Below are 15,237 nucleotides of genomic sequence, written 5' to 3'. Positions count from 1 at the left end.
GCCATCTTCCAAGCTAAGGGCACGTTAATTCCATGGGAATTAAACGTGTTCCTAAGTTGTAGTACTCTTTTATGGATTAGATTCATTCCCTTTTGTACTCTATACGACATCATCGTTTTGATATTTATATATTTTGTTTTTCATGTGGAATTGTGCGACAATTTTTGAACACCACAAAGTGAATCGAACAAACATTATATTTCCCCTTAATTGCCCACATGAGCTGATAACTCTGGCAATTATTTTGTGACGTTGGTTGATGGTGGGTTCAACGAGCCATAAGTCAACCGGTTGACTGACCAATCACAGAGGCGATTTATACGGATATTTCGTAGGACACAATTGTGACATCGACGTGGAGTCCTAAATGTTTTATAACATTCGGTGCCCGGTCGTGGATAGGACCTCCATGGTGATCCTAAGAGTCGATTCTTTTGACTATCGACTGTCTCTTGAGACTAAGGCAGATTTTGGGTGACTTTGGTTTCTTTCTCACGGTCATCCGTAACAGGGGGCCAAGTAGATTTTTTCTGGGTCATTTCATGTTGTGCTTAGATCGGAAGGAGTCGAGTTGAAGGAAATATTCAGCCTTTATCAGGTACTCGATATTTCTCAGGGCCACTCGAGGAGTCAGAATCGAAATGCATGGCCATGCTCGGATACGGATTCGTTTTATCAGTTAAGTTACTCTCTAGTCGGGGAAACCACTCTTGATACAGATCGATTGTAAAATACGACCTTTGCGGATCCGGATCTGCAAATTGTTTTACATTGAGTGGGAGAAATTTTAAATGAATATGAGCATCGGTTATCGCACATACACTTGTACGGACAAGTGGGAGTTTGTTGAGCCGTGTCCTCCGGTTAGTGCGGATAACGTCATTGCACATACACTTGTACGGACAAGTGGGAGCTTGTTGGGGTGTGTCCTTAACGATTAGTGCAAGGACTTATAAATCTCTAAAAGGATCAAAGGGCATACTTTTGGTATTATTATCGGTTGATCCACGTTTATCAATAACGCTTGCTAGATAAGTTTGACGTTATTGTCATACCAATGGCGGTGATCAACTGGTCCCTAAAAGTCACACCTATAGGATACGTTTGAGAGATGTGACGGTATGAAAATACAATCATATTGATGCCAAATTGACTAACCAGTTAGTCTGAGTTATTTGACTAATAATTAGTCAAAATGTGATGTTGAGATATTTTATTTAATACGGATTAAATATTAATGGCTAAGGCGAATTAAGCAGTTAATTCGTAAATTGAATATAAGCGTTTTATATTCAATTAAATGTATATTGAATATAATTATACAATATCGTCTATGTCGGACATGTATTAATGTTTCAACTAATCCGTATTATTAGTTGATGCTTTAATAACCGATAACCGATGACGATTTATAACTAAACCGCGTCATATACATTTTAGCGATTTACGAACCGGACCATGAGCTAATTCTAAAAGGAAGTGGAAGCCCACTTCCCAAGGCCCCTCTCGGTTTGGCCGAAATTAGGAGAACAAAAGGAGAGCCTCTCCTCTTGGTTAACCTAATGATTTTCATATAAAATTTGCGTTATAATCCTATAATTAAAGGGTCTTATACGGATATTACCCCACATTATTTTCATCATTAGTATAGATTTGCTAGTTAGTATCCCAAAAGCCAATTATCGTATTATCGCTATTTGTTATCTACTTTAAGCATGAATTCAGTAATCGTTGTTAGTTTTATTGTTGTTTTTACCCTTAGCATGAGTAGCTAAATCTATAGTGCTAGGATGTAGGCGATTTATGGCATAGGCGGCATTAGATTATACACGGCCTGAACCCGCGTGTTGGTCGATCGACTGACAATGTTGGTCGATCGACTGACCTCGTGAGGTTTTCCTTCGTTTTAATTAATTTTAATGTTGTATTTAACGAATCGAATGCATGCGACCAGTTAGATACTTAATTTGTGACTGACCCATTAGATCGAAAGATAGGGAAAGTTATTTGACCATCAATTAAATCGACTAAACTGTGCTAAGATCGAAAGATAGGTATAGTTTAGACCGTTAGCCACTTTTCAGGACGAAAGTTAGTATTAGTGACATTAGGGACCTATAGCGAGATCGAAAGATGCTATTTGTTAGGAGTGGACCGAGAGGACCTCTTATTTCCCGCCTCACATGTGTTTGATTCAGACCGACTTAGTTTGCTGCCGCCGAAGCTATAATGAACCGATCATCCTAGTACCCTTCTTTTATCTGTTTAAATCGTTAATTTAGTTTATTGTCTTTATTCATTATTAGTTGTAGACCAATTCAAATCAACCCCCATAATTGTTGCCCTAGACTTTTATTAGACAACTAAAATTTACAGTTGCCTCCTTGTGGTTCGACCCTGTTACCACTAGCCTAGGTTAGTTCTAATAGGAAATATAAATTTATCTTTGGTACTCACAGCGACGGGTATCAAATTTTGGCGCGTTCTTGCAGGGAGGCAATAGTCCTAATTTTAGTTGTTTTAATTTTAGTCTTTCTTAGTTTAAGGAACATCCGTTCCTTAAACTTTTCTTATTTTTTGTTGTAGTTTCCTCTTATGCGCAGGTCACAGGGTGGTCCACTACTACCATTCGATCCAGAGATTGAAAGATCCTTGCACGTAAAGAGGAGATTATTTCAAGAGCAACAGTTAGAGGAAGAGCCTAGTTCTCGTTCTAGCTTCTACGAGAACGAACTGTTCGAAGATAATCCACCATCTTCGCCCGTTTCCACTTCTTCAGCCGAGATAGTTACTTCTCCAGAAATTTCAGACATGGCCGAGGAAGCAAGAATAGCTAGTTGATACCCGTCGTTGTGAGTACCAAAAATAATATTTATAATTTCCAAACTACAACTAGCAAGCGGTAGTAAGGGTCGATCCGCAGGGAGGTAGGGAGTTCTAATTGTCTTATTTCAGTCTATGAATTTTCTGGGGGGTTTTGATTTGGATTATTTCTAAGTCTAAATGCATAAATAAAAGGCAAGTAATAAAAAGAGATGTAAATAATAATAAAAAGAATGCTAAGACGGTCGGTTCACTGCAGCTACGACGACGGTATCTAAGTAAGTCTGATAAATCACGATAGGTGGGCAAATAAGAAGTCCTCTCGGTCCAACTTAACAAGTAGCGCCTCTCAGCCTATGCTACTGGTCCCAAGGTCTCACTAATACTAGCTCTCGCCCCGAAAAGTGATTCCTAATGCCTAAACTTTACCTATCTTTCGATCTTAGTAAAATTTAGTCGTTTCAATTTAGTCAATTTCCCTTCCCTATCTCTCGATCTGTGGGTTGGTCAATTCCCAAGTAATTAACAAGTCTCCTCTCGGTCTCGTTGTCAAAAATTGCAATTAAAACATTGAAACGGTGCTATTCTATCGCGCGTCAGTCGATCGACCAGCTAAGCTAGTCGATCGACCAACAGTCCAATCGATCGATCGACTACTAATCGATCGATCGACCAAAGGCCGACATCAGGTCTACTAATCTACATCGTCTTCGCCGCAGGTCCCCTCACATCTTAGCACGGGGTAATTAGCTTCGCATATTTAATCTAACTACAACTACGAGATTGATAATAACAATAGAATTCATAATCGAAATAATTAAGCAAATAACTAACATGAGTCAAAAATACGGCTTTGGGAATCCTAACTAGCAATTCTAACTAAGGAGGAATTTAAAGCAATAAACTGAAATTAGGAAGAAGAATACCGAAATAAGAAAGGGAGCAACTGAATCTGAATGCTGAAGATGACTTTATTGATAAAACTAAACTAATTATGATTGAATCTAAAACAATAATGTCAAATCAGTAGACGGGATTAACCCCTCCTGAATGCCTCTCAAAACTGATGTTCGAGGTCTTATTTATAGAGATGTCACGCAAAAACCTAAAAACTAATTACAATTGGGCTTCTAATTCTCGTTCTTAATTTGCGTCAGAGTCGAGGGGTGGTCGATCGACCACTAGACCTAGTCGATCGATTGAGTATCTCTGAACAGTAGCTTTTGATAATCGCGCTCTGGTCGATCGACCATGTGGGTCAGTCGATCGACCAAGGGTGCTGTACAGTAATGCATTCTGACGAATTCTGCAGCGCGCAGCGATCTTAAAACAGCTGACATTTCTTCGTTACTTGGTCAAATCAGTCGTTCTACGCGGCGTTGGAAAGCTAAGAGGATAAGCTTTCACCTGCAATTGGAATCACTCGATTATCAGGTCTAGAACTCAAGATATAGCCATCTGAATCAGGCTGCAATGTCGAGAAGCACTTCTTCGCTTGTTAAACTCGTACGCACCCATGCTTTTTCTATCTTTAGGCCTTGAAATGCGCACTAAGCTCATTCTTCGAGTCAATACTTCATGTCAAATGCAATGTTAATTACTTAGGGACGGATTCGGCTCGATTTCCGCTCAATTCTTCATATTTCTGCAATAATAGACAAAAACACGAAAGTAGAGGAAAATAGGGAAATAATGGCATATATTGCACATTTGAGCTCCGAAATGCGTGTAGAATAAAGTGTGAAACATCATATTTTAGACACGCATCACTAGTCATTCTGAGACGACAGCCGAAAACTTATATAAGGGGTTCGAATTACCAGGAGATGCCAGGAAGTTCGAACCAAAGCCTGCCTACATTACTATGGTCGAGAGAAACCAGTTCGGGGGAGCTGCAAATGAAGATGCAGCTAAGCACATGGAGACCTTTATTGACTACTGCTGTTCCATACCCCCACCATCTGGCGTGACCCAAGATCAGATCAAAGAGACCATATTCATCTTCTCCCTTCGTGATGCTGCAAGGGAGTGGTATAGAGATCTGGACCGAACCGCTCAGGGGATGACCGATTGGAATTCATTGGCATTGGCATTCTACCAGAAGTATTTTTCTGCTTCAAGGACGATTGCTATTAGAGCTCAAATCACGGGCTTTAAACAAGGGCCAGATGAGAACTTCCACGAGGCATGGGTCCGATTTAAGAAACTGGTGCGAACCATACCGCACCATGGGTTCGAAAAGTGGAGTTTGTGCAATCATTTCTACAATGGGTTGTACGACGATCAGAGGGCCATTTTGGATGCTGCAGCTAATGGCCGATTTGCTGACAATTTGGGAGCAACAAAGGGGTGGAAGATAATTGACGATCTAGCTACCCACAAGGCCGAGTATGGGAATTCCAGAGGGAACCAGAGGAGAGAGCTGCCAATCTTCCTCTGTTCTTTGCGCTTGAGGCTCTCACTGCGAGATTTGACAAGTATGAGCTAGGAGGAGCTTCTAAAGGTGGGATATACCAAGTAAATGCTGTGTCAGACGGTCCTTTCGTCTGTGAAAGGTGTGGAGCTGAGGGACACGTTTCGAAGAACTGCCCTAGTCCCTTTGAGTCTTGTGCCGCCTTCCAACACTATAGGCAGACAAACACCTACTACGAGCCAACCCATCCGAACTTGAGTTAGAGTAGCCAGAATGTCTTGAACCCAACTCAACCTCCGCCGCAGCAACAATCCTATGTACCTCCTCATAAAAAACAACAGCAATATCAGAAACCTCCCTATGTGCCGCAGCAGCAACAATCGCAGAATTCTGAATTTTCCGAGCTAAAGAATTTGTTGCTGAAGGAGTCCCAAGCAAGAGAGGCCGGGATGAAGTTACTAGAGAGCCAAATCGCTCAATTGGCTAGCAAAAGTAACACTCGAGCTCCGGGACACTTACCGACTCAACCTGAACAAAAGGAGACCCTAAACGCCATCACTTTGAGGAGCGGGTCCACCCTTGAAGGTCCTGCCATGGTCGAGGACGCTGTTGAAAAAGATGAGCCGGAAATAAGTCAAAAGAAAGCTTCCACGAATAAATCAAAAAAATAGCCGTCTACCAGGTATATCAGTCGATCGACTGATATACCCAGTCGATCGACTGAATCACGGGTTACAGGAGCTTCGAATCGTACATCTCGGTCCCGATCGACCGAGAGCAAGTGGGGTCGATCGACGAGATCGCTGCGATCTTGAGGAATTTCGTCCTTTAATGCCAAATAATCTGAGACCACTTGTTTCGGGGTACCACGATCCGAAAATTTTGGGGGCGACCTGAGTCTTGATGGGTCGATCCGGCTCAAGTTCGATCCAATGACAGTTAATGGTTCTCATTTGAGACGATCCGAGGAAGGGTCAAGCTTCAACAAGGAAAAGGTTGCGGACTTTCAACCTAAGTCCACGGATACCGGCACGCGCGATTTAGAGGAGAGGGCTAAGGTACTCCTCACAGCCCCATATCCGGAGAGACTCATACCGACGAAGGAACAGGTATCTTTCAGTAAGTTTGAGAAAGTTATTCGTAGCTTGAATGTTCAGGTACCCTTCCTTGAGTTAGTTAACCAAGTGCCAGCATACACTAAATTTATGAAACAGATTGTTGTCAAAGAAAAATCGCTTGAACATGTTCACATTGTTGCGTTAACTAAAGAGTCTTGCTCCTACTTGTCTCACACTGCCCCATAAGTTAGAAGACCCGGCGGTTTTTCGGTTCCTTGCGATAGGTACCTTTTCTATCGAAAAGGCATTATGTGACTTAGGAGCTAGCATAAGTGTCATGCCCTTGAGTCTAGCTAGGAAGCTTAAGTTGACCAGGTTTGCAATAACTGAAATGACAGTTCAGATGGCTGACCGATCTGCGGTCGAGCCTATAGGAGTCCTAGAGGACATACCCGTCCAAATAGGGAAGTTTTTCTTCCCTGTTGACTTTGTTGTCCTTGACATGCCTGAGGATGACCATACACCAATCATTTTGGGTAGGCCATTTCTGCACACTGCTGGTGCAGTCATAGATGTCGGTCTAGGAACCTTGACCTTCAAAGTGGGAAAGCACTTTATTGTCTTTGCCCAACCTGCTAAGAAAAAGGACCCCATGTGGCCTGTCACTTGTAACACGGTTTCTGAAAAGAAATCGTACTTTGTGCTCCCTGAATTGCCTGTCTCTATTACTACTCCTGTGTTAACACCTCCGCCCCAACCTGGGAGCATAAAGGAGGAAGAATTTGTTGCTTTAGACATTGCAGGAGCTGGTTTTGGGAAGGAAGAGCCGCTGGATGCTCTAGCTGCGATGGAGCAGATTGTTTCAAGAGGCGGTCTTGGATGCCTAAGCTATGGGACTGATGAGGAAGTGGAAGATGAGCCAGTCAAGGTGAGATGGTCTGATTTGGAGTCTGACGATTCCAAGGAAGTCCTTGATTGGGGAGATGACGAAGTTGATCCATTGAGCTTTCCGACTGTTGAAACCAAAAAAGGTGCAGCTGCTAAACTAAGCACCATTGAGGCTACCTCTAGTAGCCAGAAGCCGACGAAGTGGGCTATACCTTGGCCTTTCTTGATCAACTACTAGTTGATCAAAAGCTTTACAAACATTTTATTGCTTTCGAACTATTTTATTTTTTATTGCTTTTGTGTGCGCGAAAAGTTCGCATTTATTTTGTTTGTTTAGGATTTTTTATGCACTTTAGACATTATTTTGGGTTTTGCGCAATTTTGGGCGCGTATTATTGTGCACTTGCAGGTATTTAGAGCTTGTTAGCTCAAATCATTGAGCAATTACGAAGAAATAAGACGTTGCAGTAGTGTTTTCAGTCGATCGACTGGCCTATATGGTCGATCGACTGATCTGCAGGTTTCCAGGAGCTACTGTTCACGCCCACCTGGTCGATCGACTGATCTTCTTGGTCGATCGACCACTGCTGCTGCTATATTCGTTATCGACCTCTCCCCTGCTGTGTTTGGTCGATATGCGGACTTAAGGGAGTTTTCTACTCCACTTTATTTTCCGTCAAATTATCTATTTCTTCTATTGTCTCATCTGTGCACAATTTTTACGCTTCAAAATTGTTTTTCTCGGTTTTATGCGTGGTTTTGTTTGTCTTTTCAGGTCTTTATTAGTAGCACTGCTAGCTATTGAAACCTCCTAGCTCGCGCTGGTTTGGCGAGGTTTCCTTTGCTGCGCTTAAACTCTTGTAAGTTCCATATCTTTCCTTTGTGTCTTGTTTTTTTTTTCTCGCAAATTCCCATTTCTCTTTTCTTCATTACATGATTTTGCACAATGGGGACATTGTGCGATTTGGTTTGGGGAAGGGTTTTGCGTCGCATATCATTTGCTTGCATTCACGTTTACATTTTGTTTTGCATTGTTTATTTCCCTTATACATATCAAAAATCCAAAAAATTGAAAAATTTCAAAAAATTTCACAAAATGCATGTTTATTTTAGCATATAGGTCGAGTCGGAACGGTAGTATTTCAAGGATGATATTGCAATTGCACCTGTTTTGCCTGAGCCTTGCTTGATTAACATGTTATTAGTAGAATCATATATGCATATCTACGAGTTTTCGTTACATTCTTGCTGAACTTGAGATTTGACTTTGAAAATTGGCAAGCTACATCATATTTCTGAGTTTTAGAGCCTATAACTGGTGACATTCATGACCAGTTTATCTAGGAATGTGAGTAGTTACTCCTTATGAGACATGTTTCCTTAATTTGCATAAATATGAATTTGATCTACTTAATACCTGTATGCATTCGGTTTGTGGTTAGTTGACACATGTGGTAGAGGTTTCCCCTTATTCGTTTTGCCCATAAGCTCCACACTGCCAAAAATATCCTTTTTTGTCCCATTTACTACATCCTACATTTAGCCTGTCCTTTGTCAAGCTAGTAGTCTGTGTTCTTGGGGTTGTTACTCATTTTTGGTGGCATATGCTCTGTTGAGATGATGGTTGGGAAATGAAATAAAGGAGGAAAGAAAGAAAAAAAAAAGAAGAAAAAAAGGTTATGTACTGTTTATAGCAGTCGATCGACTGCACATTATAGTCGATCGACTGAAGATCCGAGGAAGAAATCAATTCGCATAATTTAATCCTTATCTTTTGGCGATTTTTGCTCCCATGTTTCATTTATATCCTATGGGGAGTTTATTGATTTGTTAATTTGGAGATTGTGAGATTTGTGCTTGCTATAGCACCGTTTCGTTTGTCTATGAGAAAGAAGTTGGATGTTGCCATTTGGTTCCGTTTTGGTACTAGCTTGATCACCTGTACCTCCACTTTTCCATAAAATGTTTCGCCTCTTCTTACCCATACCTCACATATCCCATATATATACCTCGGCATGTGTTATGGTCTTTTGTTGGTTGGAATGCATATGTACGGTTATAGAGATCATCTTCATATTTTATTGCTGGCATGTCTTCATAGGTCGTAGTTAGGTGAGAGCCACTACAAAATTAATTCTTTCTATCTTACATATATATCACCTGTGCTTATTGAGTGATTTGAGCGACCCGCGAGAGTCCAATTTGATAAGTCTCTATAGTCAACAGTTCGGCAGTTTTTAACGACTTCATAATTCGTTTGCATGATTCACATTACTTATTGATTGTTGGTTATGCATTAAATTGGTTTAGGCTTTACAGTTGACAATTCGCTCTGAGATTGAACTCGTTCCATTAGGTCATTAGATCGAGTCTAGTTCTTGCTTGGGGACAAGCAAGGGTTTGGTTTGGGGAAGTTTGATGCGTGTCTTTTATATGATGTTTTACATCCCATTTTACACGCATTTCAGAGCTCATTCTTGTAGTTTATGCTACATTTCTCCCTATTTTCGTCTACTTCCGTATTTTGTACATTATTGCAGAAATGTGAAGAATTCAGCGGAAATCGAGCTAAATCCGTCCCCAAGTATCCTGCATTGCATATGACGAGAAGTATTTGCTTAAGGAACGAGCTTGGTGCGCATTCCAAGGCCCAAAAGACAAATCCACGAGAATAAAGAAGTCAAGTAGCAGCTCATTCAGTCGATCGACCACTCCCATCAGTCGGTCGACCAACTATGGGGTAACAGAAGCTACTGTTCACTGCCAAGCAGTCGATCGACCAGTCCCATCAGTCGATCGACCAGATTGCTATTCCAGACGTGAATTGAAAGACCGTGAATCTTGAAGCCCATTAAGTTTTAGGTTTTGATAATAATTGTTACGTATTTGCTATATAACGTAACATAAAACATTCAGTTTAGGATCCCGATTTTTATCTAAGTTTCACACAGTAACTTTCAGTTTTGTTCATTCGAGTAATTAGGGTTTGGAACATCGTTTTAGCATTGGAATTTTGTCTTGTTCTTAATCTTTCCTCTGAAATCTCGGTATTCTTTCTGCCCTAATTTCAGTTTATTGCTTTATTTTCATCATTAGTATAGATTTGCTAGTTAGTATCCCAAAAGCCAATTATCGTATTATCGCTATTTGTTATCTACTTTAAGCATGAATTCAGTAATCGTTGTTAGTTTTATTGTTGTTTTTACCCTTAGCATGAGTAGCTAAATCTATAGTGCTAGGATGTAGGCGATTTATGGCATAGGCGGCATTAGATTATACACGGCCTGAACCCGCGTGTTGGTCGATCGACTGACAATGTTGGTCGATCGACTGACCTCGTGAGGTTTTCCTTCGTTTTAATTAATTTTAATGTTGTATTTAACGAATCGAATGCATGCGACCAGTTAGATACTTAATTTGTGACTGACCCATTAGATCGAAAGATAGGGAAAGTTATTTGACCATCAATTAAATCGACTAAACTGTGCTAAGATCGAAAGATAGGTATAGTTTAGACCGTTAGCCACTTTTCAGGACGAAAGTTAGTATTAGTGACATTAGGGACCTATAGCGAGATCGAAAGATGCTATTTGTTAGGAGTGGACCGAGAGGACCTCTTATTTCCCGCCTCACATGTGTTTGATTCAGACCGACTTAGTTTGCTGCCGCCGAAGCTATAATGAACCGATCATCCTAGTACCCTTCTTTTATCTGTTTAAATCGTTAATTTAGTTTATTGTCTTTATTCATTATTAGTTGTAGACCAATTCAAATCAACCCCCATAATTGTTGCCCTAGACTTTTATTAGACAACTAAAATTTACAGCTGCCTCCTTGTGGTTCGACCCTGTTACCACTAGCCTAGGTTAGTTCTAATAGGAAATATAAATTTATCTTTGGTACTCACAGCGACGGGTATCAGTAACCTCTGAGTCGGGCACTTGTTTGTTGTATTTGGCCATGTTTTAAAGGTAACCGCTGAGCCAGATACTTGTTTGTTGTGTCTCGGACATGTTTTAAAGTTAACCTCTGAGCCGGACACTTGCTTGTTGTATTTGGCCATGTTTTAAAGGTAACCGCTGAGCCAAATACTTTTTTGTTGTACCTCGGACATGTTTTAAAGGTAACCTCTGAGTCGGGTACTTGTTTGTAGTATTTGGACATGTTTTAAAGGTAACCGCTGAGCCAGATACTTTATATGTTGTGTCTCGGACATGTTTTAAAGGTAACCTCTGAGTCGGACACTTGTTTGTAGTATTTGGACATGTTTTAAAGGTAACCGCTGAGCCAGATACTTTATGTGTTGTGCCTCGGAAATGTTTTAAAGGTAACCTCTGAGTCGGGCACTTGTTTGCAGTATTTGGACATGTTTTAAAGGTAACCGCTGAGCCATATACTTTAGAGGTCGTGCCTTGGACATGTTTTAAAGGTAACCGCTGAGTGATAAGTAGCATTTTAGTCGTATTTTACCCCGCATTTATACCTTATTCCGACTCGATTTTGTGTGTTTAAATGTTTAAATAGCTCATTTAATAACTAATTTATAACTAATAGCCGTTTTAGTCTTATTTAATAATTAGTCGTATTGTTATTATAATATTAGTTTAATTACTATTATCTTATTAGTATGTTAATTTATTATTATATTAATTTGTTGTGAAGGTGAAACGAGAAATCAAGGAGAAATAATGAGACGGAAATTCAAGAGAGTTGAGTCGGAAATCAAGGAACACGTCGGATTGAGACGAGTTAAGAACGGGCAAAAGGGAAGGAAACAATGAGCAAAGTCAAAGTCAAAGTCAATTTTGACTTCACCATGCCCAAATCACAACACACCCTTGGAACATTAGATAGAAAATTAGATTAGTCCATCCTTCTCTCTCAATATTGTAGAACCCTAATATTTACTCTCTCATTTTCATTCAATAAAATTTGCAATCTTTCTTTAATTATTAGTTTAATTCTTCCTTTGTTTATGCAAGTTCTTCATCCCTCATTAGTATACAATTAGTATTTTGGGTTGTATTTGAAGATTAGAAGAAATTCATTCTTCCATTATTATCCAAGATTGTTACTTTCCTCTTTGTTGGTACAATTCTCATCTTTTGTTTACATTATTTTCATTTGTTTACATTTCTTATGTTGTTTAATTGTTATTCATCAAAAGTATTAGTCTTTATCATGTTTACAATGTTTACTTGTTTATTGTTGGAAATTGTTGGTAATTTCTCACCCATGAACATGAGTGAGTAGTCTTATCTAAGGTCATAGGGGGAATTTGGGTAATTAAGGGGATGAATTTGGGTTGTTAACCTTTTGAGTTGGGTGATTATGTGGTTTCTACTCTTAAGGCATTTGAAGTGTTTGTGGAAATGCCTCAATGAAAATTGGACATTTCATTAACATGTTTGTCTTACCTTGGTGCATTGTGCTATTAAATAGTTTTAGAAGTGCTTATAGATGAGTTTTAATGAAAGTTAGAACATCTCTTTGATGCATTCGATCCGTCTTGGTGCTCATGCTATTGGGTAGTCTTAATGCTTTATTTGTAGCTAGTTCATCTCGATCAAGTGACAACTTATTGAGGAGCTTAAGGTGACTAAGAAATTAGTCTTAAACCCTTGACCAATATTATTATCCTTTTCTTGTTAGACCTTGTTTCTCCCCCTAATTGCCCTTTGTGAACCCAAAGACCTTAGCCTTCCATCAATTGAATACAATCCTATTTAGTTTAATTTAACTTGTTTGCATCTTAATTTAGAAAAATCAACATCTTATTTTGTTTGACTAAACTAAAGACTTAAACAAACCAAGTATCTAACCCCCGCCATCTTCGTGTTCGACACCCGAATAAATACTACTTTTATTTGGTTTTATAAATTGTTTTTGATTGGGAAGTGACGGCAAATCCCTATATCAAAATGGCGCCGTTGCCGGGGATGGCGTTAGGTTATGCTTAGTTAGTTAGAGTCTTAGGCTTAGTCTTAGTGTTATTGTTTGCTTGTTTGAGTAGTGATTTGTTTCTTGTAGAGTGATTGTGTTATTGCTTATCCCTAGTGCCTCAAAGTACTAGGAGACTAACGGTTTGTTGAAGTACATGCCTAGAGGAAACGGTAATCTTTTACTTAGTGACCCGGAACCGAAAAGGCTCTTTGGAGCTTTAAGAGGAAGGACCTTAGCAAGGATTGAGAATTCCGACTTGTCAACTTTAAACCAAGCTAGCACATCCACCCAATCGCACCAAGAAACCTTTACCAAAGAACAACCAAACATCACAATTTATCCCTTCTTACAAAATCATTTCCACAATTTTTAACTACCTACAAATACCCACCACAAAGCCAAACATGAATCAAGAAAGCTTCAACCAAGGTTACCAAGACTTCTACCATGGAAATCAAGGAAACCAAGCCAATCAAGGTTTCAATCAAGGGAACCAAGCCAATCAAGGTTTCAATCAAGGGTACCAAGATCACAATTGCAATGAAAACTATCAAAGTTTTGACCAAGGGTACAACCAAGGGTACCAAGAGCAAGGGTACAACCAAGGTTATCAAGACCAAAATTTCAATCAAAACTATCAAGGATTTAACCAAGGCTTTCACCAAGGCCAAGGTTCAAATTTTCAAAACCGGTACAACCATGACTCTCATTTCTCACTTGCCAACCAATCTTCCAATCAAGAGCCACCACCTCAAGCAAGCAATTCCTTGGGAGATGCTCAATATGACAAATTGTTTAAGATGATAAAAGACTTGGCAAGTTCAACCCTACAAAGCATGAATAGCTTCTCCGCCCATCAAAAATTTCTTCAGACCCAAGTCTTTGAAAACATAAAGGAACTATATGCCTCCCAAAGTACCATTATCCGTCTAATAGGTTCCAAAGCTCTTATTGACCCTCAAACACCACCGGATGAATTTTTAGGGCAAGGGCAAAATGCTAAGGATCCTATAGAGGTAAATGAGGTCAACACAATCATTGTGGGAGGAGAAGTGGCAATGGAGGAAGCATGCATGTCCCTTAATGTTGGTGACGAGTCAAGGCCAATATCATTTGAAGTGAGTGAAGAGAATGATGACCCGATTGTATCAACTACCCCCGAAATTGTTGATCAAAGAAGGTGTGAAAATGAGGATGAGTTTGTTCTTGAAGAAATTATGGGGATAGAAGTTGAGAGAAAAGAAGTTGAAACCGATGATGAAGAAGAAGAGATGGTTATGTGGGAGGAAACCTCACCGGAAAAGCAAGAAGTTAGTAAGTTGGTTGTAGAGGAACCCGAGGTTACACCAAAACCTCTTCATGTGCCACTTTTACCTTTTCCTCAAAGGGTAAAAGTGACCAATGAAAGCTCACATGTCGAAAAATTCTTTAACTTGGTGAAAATGATGGAAGTCACTCTTCCATCCACGGAAGAGACACCTCATTACACCAACTTTCTTAAGGAAGTTATTTCAAAGCAAAAGAATATCTATGATGATGAGGAAGACCTCCCACCACCAATTCCTTCTAAAATTCATGAAGATGAAGTGTGTGTCAATGACAAGTGTGGGGAAGAGGTTAGGACTTTTGAAATGGAGGTTGATGAATTTGAACTTGCCATACTTGGGGAGTTGAGGAACCGTGAGAAAAACTATGATACTTGTAGTTTTGACACTAGTTTGGAAGATATTAAAACTCTCCTCTTTGGAAGTGGTCCGATTCATTTGGAGGGTCAAGAAAATGGGGGTAAAAATGACAACATCATGAACCTCAATGTTGAGAAGTTGACTCCTCCACCTCCCACCTCCTACCAATTTACTTGCCTTGATAAACATGATGATATTTCCCGACTTGATGAGTGTAGCTCGGTCACTTCAAGCAAAGAAACCCCAAAGAAGATTGATGAGAAAGGGGTAGGTGAAGTGTTGATGATAGAAGATGAAAAAGGGAAAGAAGAGTTGAAGCTTAAGGTTGGAGAGGATCACCCCAATGTCATCCCTCCCAAATTTGATTTTAGCACTAATACCCCTCCAAGGACAAAGACGAGAATTGAGAAGAAGAAACCCAAAAGAT

This window comes from Silene latifolia, chromosome 4, assembly GCF_048544455.1.
Source record: "Silene latifolia isolate original U9 population chromosome 4, ASM4854445v1, whole genome shotgun sequence".
Taxonomy (NCBI): domain Eukaryota; kingdom Viridiplantae; phylum Streptophyta; class Magnoliopsida; order Caryophyllales; family Caryophyllaceae; genus Silene; species Silene latifolia.
The sequence above is the reverse complement of the archived record's forward strand: the minus strand, read 5'-3'. Positions refer to the sequence as shown.